Here is a 15,804-nt window from a genome sequence, read left to right as displayed (position 1 = left end):
AAAGTGAAGTTAGTTTGCCCAGTATCTTTGGAGTAAAGCCACCAGAAAAAAGTCACTTTGCAGGTAACAAAGCAAAGACAAACTGTTTCCGATGGTTCAAAAGGATAGAGTTCAAGAGAAGAAAGAACCAAGATCAGGAACCAACTTTTCCTTGCAGGATGAGACAGAAGGAAAACGTTCAGCAATCTGATTACTTAACCCCTTGCATGCTGATGACGGAGCGGTTCCGTCATCAGCTACGGGTGAGCTGTGCTGATGACGGAACCGTTCCGTCATGACTCCGCCCGCGCAAGGCGGAGTCAGCATGGGCGGGGAATTCCCACCGCACGCAAGGGGTTAATATTCCAAAAGGCCAACTCCCCTTTGGGGCTAGCGACTGCCAATTGGACTCTGAGAGTAGTCTCTTAACCTGAAAGAAAACTCACTGCTTATCAAGGAGAGAATACATACTTCCATACATGAAACTCCATCTATCCTTTTATAGATGCACTATCTAGTTAGATGACCAATGATTAATATAGGAACCCCAATGTAGAAGATTTAATCGAAACCTGAACCACAATAGCTATCCACCTAGATATACCCTTCTTCTGCAGTCTTAGCCTCTCAACCTTGAGGCCGGCAAGTTGAGATGCGACAGCACTTTGTGGCTATTATTTGGCTACTTGAAGGGAGAAGGATGAATTGGAAAAACTCATTTATGACCTTCCGCCTTCTGACTAAGATTTCTGACTAAGAAGAGAAAACCTAAAGAAATGGGGCTGAAAGAGCACGACCACGTGAGCTTTCTCTCTCTTCACTTTTGCAAGAACCCTCAGAATCAGAGTGAAAAAAGTGAATAATTAATTATGGTGGATTCTATCCAACCACAAATAATCAAGTCAATTATTTGTTAGGTCCTGGCAAGGGTTTCAGTAATTTGAGACAGATCCCAACTCCTGGTAGTGATGGCCACAAAACAAACAGGCCTAACAGAGAAAATGTGTAAAGCATTTAGAAGTATCAAAACAGTTGAAAATTCAAAACAACACAACACAAAACAAATCCCATTCACATTTATAAAAAAATAGTGTAAAATGTAATACAATGACATCAAAATGACAATATTTGAATCAGGGGAACCAGCGAAAAAGCACAGAAAAAAGTAAAGCGCCAATAGAACATACTGCTAGCATGTGACCAGGACCCATGTGCAATTGTAGCCTGATTATTATGGAGCAAAGTTTGGATACACCAAGCAGGTTCATCCTGGTCAAATATTTTACGTACTGACATAGTCTCTGAAATGGAAGTCGAAATCCTACACCAGGACAAGGTTGCAGATCGTAACCGAGGAAGTCCTCTTAATGCCGGATAGCCACTGGAAGATGGTATTGGCTTTGGTGGGAAAAGGTAAAATTACGAGCACAGGGAAGTCCACTTCTTGGTCGGATACTTTTTGAACCTTCAGCAGGTCAAAGTTTCTTTGTTGAGACTTAGCCTCATTTTTTGGAGCTCAGAATCCTCCAGTAGGAAAAGGCTGCAGGCTGTGTCTGGGAAGGCTGCACCGAAATGGGAAAGTTTTACAATGGGGGTTCAATGAACTCAATTTTTAGGTGGCAAAAAGCTCCGAGTAGTGCGGGCCACAAGAACCCTGCTGGCACTAGGACTTCTACTCGCCAACCGTTACATAGGGGCTAAACTAAGGGTCCCCCACTGCAAGAAGGGATACATGGAAGGGATTGGTGCACTATGGTAAACAACATATGTATAAATCTGTGGGTCCCCCCTCCCAAAGAAAACACAAGAAAATATGGTGTATGTACTTGTATTACCCCTCTCCAGCATGGGGCCAGGTAGTGGCTACTTCTATGTGAGTATTTTCGTGCTGCTCTTTTTTACCTTGTATTAAATTATGCAACATTGTGATGCCAGATCTTGTTCTGGTATACTATCCCAAAACAATAAATAATGAGATTAAAAACAAAAAATCAGAGCGTGTACAACCTGATTTTCCTGACCAGAGAGGTTGCTTCTTGGGTGGATTGACTTGGTGGTCAGTCCTATGGAGGCCTGGAAGGCAACATTTTTCCAAGTCCCACTTTTCCGAGATTGTTGTAAAGTCCAGCTACACACAACCACAGGTCTCAGGACCTCAGGGTTATCACTCAGGGGTCAGATCTCACTCCAGCAGATACCATCAGGAGGGTCCAGTCCGGGTTCAGTTGCAACTCGTCCAGTGGGCACTACAGGAAAAAGGCATTGTGCTGCTTGTTATGTCCCTTTAGCTACACAGGAAGGCAGCCAACTAACCAGTGAAGCCCACTTCTTTTTCCCGGATAAAAGTGAGAGAAGGTGCAGACCTTCAGGCCTCCTCACAGACTTCAAACAGCAGATGTAGTCCTTTTTTCGGTTCCTCCTCCACACTTCCAGAAAATGTTCAGAGGAGCTGTGGGAGAGTTGCAGCTTTGTACTTTTCACTAGCCAGTGGTTGGGGATAACTTCTGGACGATCCCTAACCTATAGGCAAAAAGTTCCCAGGGGCACCCCTACCCACTTTGTCAGCCCATGAAAACTACCCCAGAATGCACTATTCTACATGGAATCAAAGATGGCACAGATCTTTTGCTCTTAGGGAAAGCCTGTGTGCTAGGCAAGGATGTGTTTCGAGAAATAAGCAGTCCCCTTCTCCTAGGCTACCCCAAACTGGTTCTAGTACCAGCCCCCCCTACGGGCGGCTGGTCCCACTGGGCTGCTACCCACTTTGCTATCCAGGGCCTCATGAAAAAAGGCTTCCCTTTTCTCAGGACTCCCCTTACTCTAAACCTGGGAAGGCGTTGATTGTGCTCAGTCCAACTATGTGTGGAAATTCACAAAATTGATGTACATAAGTGGCGTTCATTTGTCTTCTCCCATTCCCCTCCCTGTACGCACCACGAATATCGTGAGACGTTGACCGCATCACCCCGCCAGTAAAGGCCCGTGCCCACATGTACCCGACAGCCATTTTAGGCACCATGGCCTCTTTGCCCGCTCATTGAAATCCCCAGCTTCCCTCCTGCGCGCATTTGAACACCCCCCCCCCAACTCTCAAATGACCCTCTCCCTCTGCGCACCCTGGCTGTCCCCTCCCTCACATGCACAAGTCCGCATGACTCTGTCCTTGGGAGTCACGGCCGCTCCTGACCAACACCTCCTTTCCTTTCATGAATAACCCCTCTGTTGGTAAACCCTCCCTCTGCGATTGACTGTCCACACAGGTCCGAGGCCATCGCCTAAGCCGGGAGATACTGTTTACTGCCCCTTATTGTATGGAGTCACTCCTCTTCAAAGGACCCACTATTGATCCCGACCTCCCCACCCCCTGGAATACGATCAGGCGCACACATCCTAAGAATCGGCGGAACACTCAGCTGCGCGATAACACCCCCTCCTGATGTCAGCAGGGTGAGGGCCTCTATTGTGGATATATGTGGGGTGGGATTGACACGAGGATTACGGGGATGTCTTTTTCCTTGCTTCACAATGTCTTGATTGTAATGAAGAAAGGTCATATGTCATAAACCAGGGTATAAGAGGCCAGGCCTTAGAGAGGTTGTTAGAGCACCTCCCGAAAGACACTGTGTTTCGTGTCCGAAATGACAGGCTCTCCTCATGAGAAATAAAACTCTGTTCTTTGTGTTCCTGTTTCCAGCGCCTGTCTCTTTATTTGGTAACTATTCAGGATGGGAACTAAGAGGCGTCTTGCGCCAGCCGCCCGGGCATCGATAGTAATATGGGCTCACTTTCCACAATTGGCGTCCCAACGCGGGGTCCATCAGTGACATAAGGTCCAGTAAGAGAGATCCAGACGATGAGGTGAACATCTAAATGATTGGAGTATACCTGCCTTGAGAGGGCCCTCGTCCGGCTGCCGATTGAATGAACTTCACCGATTCTGAACGGACCTCTCTCGAGTGACCTATTGTCCTGACTGGAATCCCACGGGAATGCTGCATGGAGTAAGAGAACGATCGGGCGCTGGAGGAGGAAGACAAAGAACTGTCCATATGGTCCGGTCCGGGTAAGATTAAGTAGGGCGTTTTTACGCCTGATTGGTAGGATGGTTTTATCCATCTGATTGATTGATTGATTGTATTGGAATCAGATATTTAAATACTGATATTGTTTGTTTATTGGTTCATTTAGCTTGATTGCTACTTGAAATATTGGTTCTCTTCTTGAGAACGAGACATTCTCTGTTTGCAAACAGCGGCGAATAGGAACGTTCGTCTCTCTTTGCAGATAGAGAATGGTAGGTAATGCCCCTTTATGATTCGTCATGCCTACCTTTCTCCCCACTGATTGTTTGTTATCGATTTTCATCGATTGTTGCTCTTTGAGATATTCTCTGTCTGCAAACAAGAGGAATAGGAATATTCTGTCTCCCTTTGCAAGCAGAGAAGGGTAGGTAATGCCCCTTTATGATTCGTCATGCCTACCTTTCTCCCCACTGATTGTTTGATATCGATTAAATATCGATTGTTGCTCTTTGAGATCTTCCCTGTCCACAAACAGAGACGAATAGGAATATTCTGTCTCCCTTTGCGGATAGCGAAGGGCAGGTAATGCAGACGTTTGTCCCCGTTGTAATCCGTCATGCCTGTTTTTCTCCCCACTGATTGATTGATTGACTGGACATTGTTGTCCAAGGAATTGCTCGTTTGAGGTATTTTCTGTTTGCAAATAACGTGGAATAGAAATATTCTGTCTAGTCTTTGCAAGTAGTAAAGGGTAGGTTATGCCCCTTTATGATTCGTCAGGCCTACCCACTCCCCACTGATTGACTTTTTATTGGAGGTAGACCATCTGGTCCGTCCAGGTGGATACCCTAACGAAGGGACATGTGCTCCACACTCATTGGAGGTGATCATCCGGTCCGTCCAGGTACCTTAATGAAAGGACACATGCCCCCCCACTGATTGATAATCTAGTTCCACCCGGATCATTTATTGGAGGTAACTCATCTGGTCCATCCAGGAGTACCCCTAATGAAAGGACATATAAAAATATAAAGTGATCACCGTACCCTATTAACAGAAACTTTAGCTTGAAACATGCTAAGGAAAGGAAGGAAAAATAAAAGAAATCGGGCTAAGTCAGTAACCCCCTGATGAGCTTTCGACTTCACTAAAAATAAGAAACATTAGAAATAGTTCGTAATAAGAAATATAAAATGGCGAAAGCTTGATGGCAAGACAGCCACGAGGTAGCTAGGCTCCGCTGCCTATTCCTGCTCCAAACATGTCTGCCTCACTGCCCACCACGCCCAAATAACGGTAACATGAAAAAGATACAAATCAATAGATACCTACCCCCATTCCGGAAGCTCCCGAAGTGCAACAGGTCCGCGGTTACGCCCATCCGGAAGGCGAGGCCTCGATGCGTGCAGAGCAGGGCTCGGCTGGCCGACATCGGAAGGGGAGACTGTGGGGCGGACGGCCCGAAGGTTGTTATGGTCTCCCCATTCCCTTCTTTCCTTCTGCCCTGTGGGCCACGGGGGGGGGGATGTCTTGCCTCAGCCACCGACCCCCCCCCCTCTCTATCGCCAGCTCCAGCCGTCAGCAAAACCGGAGCCAAAGCAAGTAGTCCCGCCAGCGATAACCCTGGAGAGTTGCAGGTAGTCCCGCCAGCGATAACACTGGAGAGTTGCAGGTAGTCCCTTCAGCGGCAACGCTTGCGAGTTGCAGGTAGTCCCGCCTGGTCTGGCCGCCACGAAAAGCCACAAAGGGGGGGGGGGATGTCTTTCTGCCTCCGACCCCCCCCCCATCTTCATTGCCTGGCACGGCCATACCAAAGCGCTGGAGCTGAGGAATGGCGCGGGGTCGCTGGAAGGGGGAGGCGGCGCGAACGAGCCTCCCCCACCTCCCCAGGTGGAGGCTTCCAGCGACACCCCAACGCTCCTGCTCAAAGAGGGTCCATATCAAAAAGCGGGTTTTCTTGCCCGGGACTGGCACACGCCCTGTGCTCCTCAACCTTGAAGATTCTAAAAGAGCCGGGGGGCCGACCTCTCCACGAGGCGCCCCCCCCCCCCGTCCTCCGATGGAGCCACGAGACGTCGGCGCACTCCTGCCGGCGCCAGCCTCAGTTTGAAAATGACTAAAATCCTGCAAAGATACAGATTTGTTCAGTTCCGGTGGAACACCAGAATGACCCGGTAGGAAAGATTGTTGCCTCCCTCCCCACTTTTGACTGATGGTTCATATCGCTAGTCTGTTACCCCATTGCGAAAAACTTTTTGAACTGCCCAAAGAGGTTCTGGTCCAACCACGAGTCAGTGGAGACATTCTGACTATACTGGGACCTGCCTGACCTCGCCCAAAATGGCGCCGATACAAAATGAAACTTTCAAACTCCTTGTTGCACCCTGATTGCTCAGCCTTGATGCTCTAAGATATGTATGCAGTTTTTGGACAATGAAAGTAGATAAGATGGATATTGATTATGTGCTTGGAAAAGAAAGCGATATAAGAAGGATATTGATTATGTGTTGGGACAGTGAACTGATTGAGGGTGGGTACTAATTATGTGTTGGAAGCAATGAATTGGTATGAAATAGGCACTGATTGAGCATTTGGACAACGAATTGATATACGTTAGGTCTTGAGTAAATAGTTGGACAATGAGATGATATTATTGAAAGCTTGAATTCTTGACACGCATTATACTCGCCCCTTAAGAAAGTTCGATACGATTTTATTGCACTGCTGCACTTTATGAAATGAATGGCCACCGACTTTGTTCCTCTTATGCACAGTTCCAGTCTGCGCCGTAGCCGGCCCACTGGGTTGTAGGCCCGTATTTGTGCGCCAACATTTTTTTTAATTAAAGGTTTTTTGAAAAAGAAAGTATAATTGTAGCGATTGCATTAATGAGTTTCGAATGTGTTACTACTGTCTCCAATATAAGCGAAAAATAAGCAGCTTTATTAAGGTTGAAGGGTAAAAAGGCCCAATACTTAAGCAGTTACATTATATGCCACAGATAGCAGGAAAAAGTTTTAGATGCCCTTAAGCAATACCGAGGAAATGCCACCTGGCCACCACCCTTACACATTGTAGTGTAGTTCCTAGTTTCCCACTAGGCCCTGCGCATTGGAATAACATAAACAGTAGTATCGACGTGGAACTGCGGATATTCCAGGCCTCCACTGACTATGCTAAACTTAATTGGGTTGTGTTACCAACTAGCTCAGAGGTCACTGGAAACTTTCTTCTCTGCATAGGAAGTGATCAGCTTCCTTGGCACAGACAAGAAGGGATTCAGCTTTCCAACAACCGTGCAACATGACAACTTTGCTCCTCAGATCAAGAGTCGATCTCTAGGGTCGTGTGAAACAATAGACATAGATTTCACTCAGTCAGTCTAGTGCAGTTTACTTTCACAGTATGTAGAGAATAGAGAGACGGGCGTGTATCAATAAAGGATTAACATTTATTGAACAGTCTTTCTTCTCGTACAAGAGAAATGTATTGCCACAATTGCAATAACTGTTATTATAAAAAGTACGTACAGTAAGATAAGTATTACGAAATAGAACTGTAAAAGCATTGATATGGTTTCTTAGCCATACAATGGTTTAAAAGTAATAAAACATATATACAGTCATATATACATTAGGCTAACATACTCAACTGGTGCTTCTAACTAAGCCTACCCCAGTGTGCCTGACCTAAGCCTAACACGTGAGAAGGGGAGTAAGTAAGTAGCTTAAGTTAAGTTGGTTTTGCCAAGGTTTGTTTCAAGAATTCTCATCTAAGGGTTTAGTCAACACCATACCTCTGAATAGAATGATGGAGGATTGGTATCTCCTTCAGGGGTCTCTCTCGATATCCCAGTCACCCGCGAGGGTAAACTGGAAGCGCCGGGACTGGATTTCTCTACACGAGAAAGGCAGCGGCTTCTCTCAGCGCGTCGAGGAAGGAGGGGTGACAGCGTCCGCGGGCAGCTGGGCTGGATGTCTTCGCAGAGGACGGCTGCACGGCTCCTCAAGCGTACTGAACCATAGTTCGCGCTGTAGCGGCGATAATGGTAATCAGTAGCTTCACCACCACAGGATAGCAGGCTGCAGCGACAGAGTGCTAGTTTTTACCAACACGGGGTCATGCAGGCAGCTGGCATCAGCAACATGTTCGCTCATTGCTTAAGGCAACGTTGGTAATATTTATACCTGACAGGTGCCGAGTTTGACGCAAGTTTGCTGGACATAAGACGTCAATTAAAGATGTCACTAGGAAGTGACAGTTATCAGTTGCTCATTAGAGTTCCATTACTAATCAAAACATAGCAAGCGGGGATTTCCAGGTTTGCTAAGTTTTTATCTTGTTGAAGAACTCGGAGTGTTATCTAGGAATATCAGATAGTGACTGCTGCTCTGTCATTGCACTAATTGGTCGCAAAGGAAGTAGCAGAGAGTCATGCTGGAATGCGGCTCTGTTCGTGTGAGGCCAGAGATGACTTTTCAGAAAATCGCACTTGAACGGTTATGCCAATATAGGGAATAAATGGATTTATAGCCGGATAGGGGCATAAGGTCACAGTATCGATCAGGACCCTAGATAAGCACGCAACACCCACTCCACGTATACATGTCCATCAAAAATTACTAAAACTAAGCAATAAGATGCATGTGTAACATTGCCCACCCCAAAATACATAAATGCATTCGAAATAGGCGTACTTGTAATACATGGAATTTAGGTACTGTACGTTTTTTAAAGCATAGTAACCATTCAAAAGGTATTGCATATGAAATCAATGAACGATTATGCAAAAAGAATTACACATGAAGTATCTCTGACAGAAGAAATGCGAGATAAATCATCACATAAAATTGCATTGTAATAACATGTGTGCTAGAGGCTGGTGTTATGTTGTTATGTCTCTAGATGTGCTTAGAAATAGAAGTAGAAGTGTGAAGCTTCTGTTCTCTAAGAATAGTTTTTACGTTAAGCAAAGAATTGTTCGTGCCAAAAAAGGTCAATTTTTAGAAAAATAGTCCAATTCAAAGAAAAATATATTTCCAAAGCACTTGGCAGTTTTTGTTGATCAAAACTGAAGGCCGAATTCAGAGTTCATGGGAACGCTGTGTGTCGGAAAGCTTCTCAAAAGTTATTGTTTCTCTATGGGTGAGAACATCGTATCAGACAGGCTCGCAAAGAATTGGTCTACAAAATCAGGTGATAGTTCAACCAAATTAGATAGCGCTGTAACTTGGCAGGTGTGAGAATGATTGCTGTCATTGAAGGCAGGACCAGCAATGCTCACAGAACGTTGTACCTGGATGATGTTGCTTTTGTCACTCGCTCCACTGTTACCACTTGGCTGTAGTACAGGAGTCTCCACGAATGCCGTCATCAGGATTGGTAGCCGCTGGGGACAACACAATGCGTGAGCCGTTATTGGACTTAGCAAAGTATCGACGTCCATTGGTACTGCTGATGGAAGTGAAAGACAGATGTCCAACACGCATTCCTCGCCGCAAAGCATACACCGTAGCACAGGTAAAATGCAATTTTGCCATATCGGTCTGAATGAAAGGAACCAGGTCATGTTTAGATCTCTCAGCCTGGCCAATCCGAGGACGTTAGTTATCCTGTCCCTGTAGCGCATTGCTAGGATCGTCTCTTCCATTCCCATGGGAGCTATGTCTGAGCCGAGGCTTGCCATAACGTAGCAGGATGGTCAAAAATAGAATCCCTGCGATGAGTCCCAAAAATAGTGGTATACCGCCAAAGATGGAGTGCACAAAATTAGGAAAGATTCCCAAAATTGCCTGGAAGGGTGTTAGCAGTCCCGTAAAGACTGTCTTAAATATGCCTGGGATGCTTGTTGCACTAGACATGTTAAGGAGTTGGCTAAACATTTCTACGAAATGCACGGGGCAATTTGTTGATAAAAGGTCATGGACTTCAGTAGCCGTCCTTGCCACTAGAAGATCATACGTCTCTTTAGATGACGTTATAGGCACTGTTGTCTGTAAAAGCACAGATTTCATTTTGCTTAATGTATCAATTCGTATAGAATAGAGATTCAGACGAGGCCAGAGGGGAGTCACTATGTCTGGAGGCCCGCTCGGGAACAATGCTTGCATGCAACATTTGACCATGGACGTAACTTGTACTAGATAACTTTTCCCTGGCGCGAGGCCACAGCACCTGTGATCCGTTCTAAGAATGTAACTCCCGTTTGCGAGTTGCATAAAGAAGGGCTCTATCTGAGTTGCAGGTGTGACTAGCTGGTGGCATGAAAGGTTGTTTGAATTTCCATCACATGCTCCGTGTAAATTAATACCCTGACACAAAAGTATACCGCTTAGTGAGTGTTTACAGTTGTCACCACTAAGAAATACATTTTTGTCGCTGTCACTATAGCAAGAATGAGTGTATGGTAATTTCCATTCGGATTTTACATATCCCTTACCCAATTGTTCATATTGGCCAGCAGGTATGTACTCAAGGCACTTATGAAATCGGAAAGTTGTTATCGGAATTGTGATAATTCCGTGTATTATCCATTCAATGACAGGGCTCTCTGACATTGTCAATGGTAATCTCTCGAGTTTCTCGATGCTCAAGATTGTATAGTCTGCTCCTTTCTGTGCCAAACTGATCTGTTTATCAGTAAGGTTAAAAATGGAAAATAATGACGTTGTGTTGATTAAACGCCAAGGCACATAGCCTGAACGAAGATTTTGCAGCGTCCAGCCTAATTCTATAATAGAACGTAATTGAGACTGGCCATGTTGTAACATTAGCAAATCTCTGTCTATCACATCAAAGGCAGAGGATACAATATTGTCCAAAGAATATATTCTGGAAGACAGAGTCATTAACCCATTGTCTACTACAGAAAGTGATTTCTCCAAATTAATACGATCAATTTCTCGTATTTTTTCAGCAGTTTCAATTTGCTTTACTTTCCAAGCCTCGTTGTAAGCAGCATAGATACTGGTCGCTATGAAACGCTTTTGACGCTGTTTGCGTGGTCCAAGAATGAAGTCGCGCAAATCAGCACCATCTTTTAATAAAGACAAGTGTTGCTTAATTTCAGCCAGTGTGGATGTAGTTAGCCATTCAAGGCAGAGTTTCCCTACACTGTATGTTGTTATAATCCCTGGATGTTGTCTCTGGGAGTATCTAGGGTCTAATCTGGTCATTTTTAAACCCTGTGTTTTATTCAGGAACCTATCTTGACAGCTATTTGTGTCTGTAGGCCAGATTAACCATTTTTTCCAATCAGGATGTGTTCTGTTGAAATGTAAAATTTGTGACATGTCTAATTCAATATCAGCTGTTGCATTTTCAGGTATTGGCTTTGGTATAGACGGTGTTTTCATTTCTTTGTTCTTAGCTAGGCCAAGACAAGATGTTTGGTGTACAGTGTCATTTAAAAATAACATTTGTTCCGGTATCATGCAGGTTCTAAATAGTGCTTCTATGCCTTGCACCTGCCAATCTTTTGTACCCCAAATTGTTTTCGTTTCAATATTATTTTTCCAATAATCAAAACCAAATGTCATCATTTTGTCATAAAATGCTTCTGAATATATCAATTTAGAATTTGTCAGCATTGTTTTCATTCCTGTTTTATCTAACAGTTTGTAATAAAACGTTTCTGCATCACTGGTGTTAAACCCTGAGAAGTATTTGAATTTCTCAAAGAATGCTTTAGAACTGCTTTTAGGTGGTGTAGCACAATGTTCCCATTGATTATACATAAAAACATTTCTAGGCTGTGCAGATTTATGCAAGTAATGATCCCCATAGTGGGTATAACAGAATAACTGCTCATAACTAGATGAACCTTGTAAATAATCATGATCTGTGAATCTAGCTGACATTACTAAATCAGACATCATGTCATTAATACTGTTAAAGTCCCAATCATCAGAGAATGTACTTGGTGTCACAAAGTCACTTAAGGAAACCTTTAGTTGATGAGGATACTTCAGGATTTCGACCGGACCATAGATCTCATAGTCTGTTTTCTCCCATACTACCCCACCAGGTATTGGAATTGCTGTGACATTTACTGTTGACAGTTCTCTTTTCTTCACGTGGGATGATCTGTGTGGTTTCAGGACTAGGTTGATGTTCTGACTTGCTGTGTCCATTGTAATATATTTTCCTTCAATGAATTTTCCCAAACACAGTACCATGATGAGCCAAAGCAGGAGGAAAAATACACCTAGACCGAACCAGAACTCTAGCCAAGGGGAAATTAGGTAGATTTCCTTTAGTTGATGAAAGAGTTCCGTTGCTTTTTCTTTAAAAGACTTTTTTGTTTCTGGCATCACTTCGGGGTCGTTTAAATCTTCAGAGAAGTTGTCGAAGTTGATGAAATAACCAGAGGCAGTTCTGTCAATTGATGGGATTGTTCTTTCAATCTGTCTCTCGGTAGCACTTTCTGATGCCACATCATTGTAGACTGGTGTTGTTTCTTGACGAACTGTTTCAATCTGTGTTTCAAGAGGCACGAGTTCCATGGCATTATTGCATAGTCCTTTATTGTGCACTGCAGGCTGATCGAATGTGATGAGTCTTTCAGTTTGAACCTCTTGGATTGTTGCAAGTTTGGGTATTCTGTTGTTTCTTGGGAGTCCACTGGGCCTACTGTTGATTATAGGCCACATGCTTGTGGTTTTACCAGATCGATGGACACGACTCTGTTCTCCTTTTTACCAGCAAGGGGCGGTAGCACAACTGATCTTGTTCCGGTGACTGCTAAGACAGGTACTGCTTTTCTGTAAGAAGGCCCAAATTCCTTCTTAACCGCGATCTTTTCCCTGACTAGATCCCCAATCTTTGGAATCCAGACAGGCCTTGCTGGGGCTGTTGCGGGTGGTGCCTCGTCAGTGGTACTTGGCTGTTGCTTTAACTTTATGTTGCTTAATGATTTTCTTGTTTCATTCAGTTCCTGTAAAACAGCCAAACGGTCTTTTACTTCAAACTGCTTTGTTTCTTCTTGTACCACTGACATCTGACTATCGAGGTCCTGAACGTTCATTCTAATTCCGAACAATAGTTCGTATGGGCTGAAACCTTTTAGAGAATTTCTTGGCATGTTGTTAAGACTAGTCTGGACACTTATTAAATGTTTGACCCACCCAGCGCCTGAACCTAATACCTTCGCTGTTATAGATTGCTTTATGTCCCGGTTTTTTCTTTCTACCACACTTGTGCGACAGACAAGAATACCGCAACCCAATTTCCATGCTGGCCATGGCCTCCTTATAGGCTCGAGAGCTGAAAGCAGGACCCTGGTCAGAATGGAACGTGGTAATTGCGTATGTGCCGATATGGACTCGCTAATCTTTTATAACTGTTCTAGCGTCAGCCGAGCGCTGGTGGCCTCATGTTTAAGTGCTTTTCGTCTTAAACGTTGTACACTGGGACGCGCTTCTCTTCTTTGATTGCGCAGATAGACCGCCTTATGCTGTCTAGAAGGGATCCTGAAACTACACTGGCCTGTTCATTACTGCGATCTCTATTGCAGTTTTCACAATTTTGAGCAAAACATTGAATATCTATACTCATTCCTGGCCACCAGTACTCTGATTGCAATTCTTTCAGAGAGGCTTTGATTGTTTGGTGTTTCAGACCCAACCCCATGTGTGCTTCCAGTAAGAGGAAGCCCCTCCTGCTCCTGTTTGGAATTACTCTGTCCCCCACTCCAGGGATTCGAGCAAAAGGAACGGAGTTTGCATCGATTATGTATGCATAATTGAGTGGATAGTTTACGGGTAGTGCTGCACAGTCGCCTTTTACGGTCGTTTTTACTGCCAGCATGGTTTCCCCGTCTATGTACTTATCTGTACGCTTTTTTGTGGCTACGGAAGCCGGGTTAGTTGCTTCCGCGGTGGCTGTATTAGCCAATGAATTCCCTGCAACGTGAACGCCATCACGTTGAAGACTCTGTGCGTGAATCACGTGAGTCTTTTGTAGTTCTTTGTGTAAAAGAGCTACCTCGTTCCAGAGCAATTTATGCTTTATTGTGGCACCTGTGTCATCTTTGTAGTCGTTTTCGATCCAACTCTGCAGTTTGTTGTTGTAAGAATTGACGCAAAAATGAGAATCGCACACTATAAGTGTGGGGAATTCGCGTTCTGCATTTTCGAGCGCCATCTTTAAAGATCTGATTTCAGTTCTTTGAACCGAACAGTTTCTTACAGATTCAGTTTTTGTTACTTTCGGTCTGAATTTACCGCACAGCCAACGACCTTTAATGATCGCACATGCTGCATTGTAGGATTTGCTCTCTACATTAAAATGCTGTACAAAGCTGTCTGTATAGATTATACAGGCATATTGTGGGAGAGGCAGAATTTCGGTTGGCAGAGGATATTCTTCTTCATATTCTAAATCATTCAGTTCTTCAAATTGCGGGGCGAAATAGTATTTCACGTCCTCCGCTCCTAGAGAATCTATGTACTGTATCCATTTCGGATCCAGTGACACTGTAGGCAGGTTTACTGGGCTGAATAGCGCCTCGAAGGCGGATTCCGCTGTAAGGATATTAATCCGTTTGCCGTGTGCTAGTTCTCGTTCATTTGCTAATGCGATTTGCACAGCGTTCACAGTTCTTTCTGTGTGACTGAATGTTTTTTCTGCTTGTGTGTACAAGTGAGATTTAATTGAAATAGGTACCTTTTCTCCCTCATTAGAGGTTAGGTACGTGAATCCGCATCTTCCTGGGATGACTCGGATTACAAGATCGATCGTGTTGTCACGTGTATCTAATTTTGTTTTTGCTAACATGTCTGTTTGCAGTGATCTCAAAATTTCTGTGTGTTTTTGAGTCCAATTGATTTGTTTTAAATCAGGTTTTATTAGTTCGTAGAGAGGTTTAACCCTCTCTGCGTAATTTAGGATGTAAGTTCTTCCGAAATTCAGAAAACCTAGTATTGATTGTAAATTCTTCAGCGTTTTTGGAGCTTGGAGTACAGCGCACTTCTCTAAGAAGTTGTCCGCTAGGCTTTTCCCTTCACTTGATAATTCGTACCCTAAAAATAGTACTGTCAGATGGGCAATTCGGGACTTTTTAAAGTTGAATTTGTAACCCTCTGCTGCGAACCCAAGTATAATGGTGTTCACTCTTTTCAAGTGAGTATCCAAGTCGTCGTCTGTGAGATAAATATCATCTACGTAAGACAATGCTTCATCATCATAGATTTGTAGTAACTCTGTTACCCTAGCTGAGAATAGTCCTGGGCTGTTCTTGAACCCCTGTGGGAGTCGACAGAATTTTTTCTGTGACCCAAATGCGGAGAAAGCGGTCAAGTATCTGCTTTCTGGTGCAATGTTTTGACAAAAGAAACCATTAGAAATGTCTAATGTCGTTTTGTACTTTTTCCTAACTATGTTATTCATTAGGGCTGCACTATGCGAGTTTTGTACTGCAAAAGTTTTGCAACATGTATTAAGATGTCTGTAGTCCAAAACTAGACGATATGAATTGTCTGGCTTGGAGACAGGAAACAAAGGATTGTTCATCTGAGAGGTGCATGTTTCAATCACCCCCTGGTACTCAAGTTGATCTAAGATCTCCCTGACCTGTTTTTTAGCTTCTTGCTTTATGGGATACTGCCGTTGGGCAGTTGGTTCACTTTTTAGTTGGATTTTGTGAGGCGGTGAATCCTCATCCCATCCTACATGATTTTTATACAATGCAGGTGCCTGGGCCACTGCCCATTTCCTTGCATATGTGTATTTTTTATGAATCGGAATGTGATTCGAGAAGGCAGGCATAATCACTTCTTCGCCACGAGGGCACTCCCTGACAAAC

The sequence above is a fragment of the Lissotriton vulgaris genome, chromosome 9 (genome assembly GCF_964263255.1).
Source record: "Lissotriton vulgaris chromosome 9, aLisVul1.2, whole genome shotgun sequence".
NCBI lineage: Eukaryota > Metazoa > Chordata > Amphibia > Caudata > Salamandridae > Lissotriton > Lissotriton vulgaris.
This window is presented reverse-complemented; position numbering follows the sequence as displayed.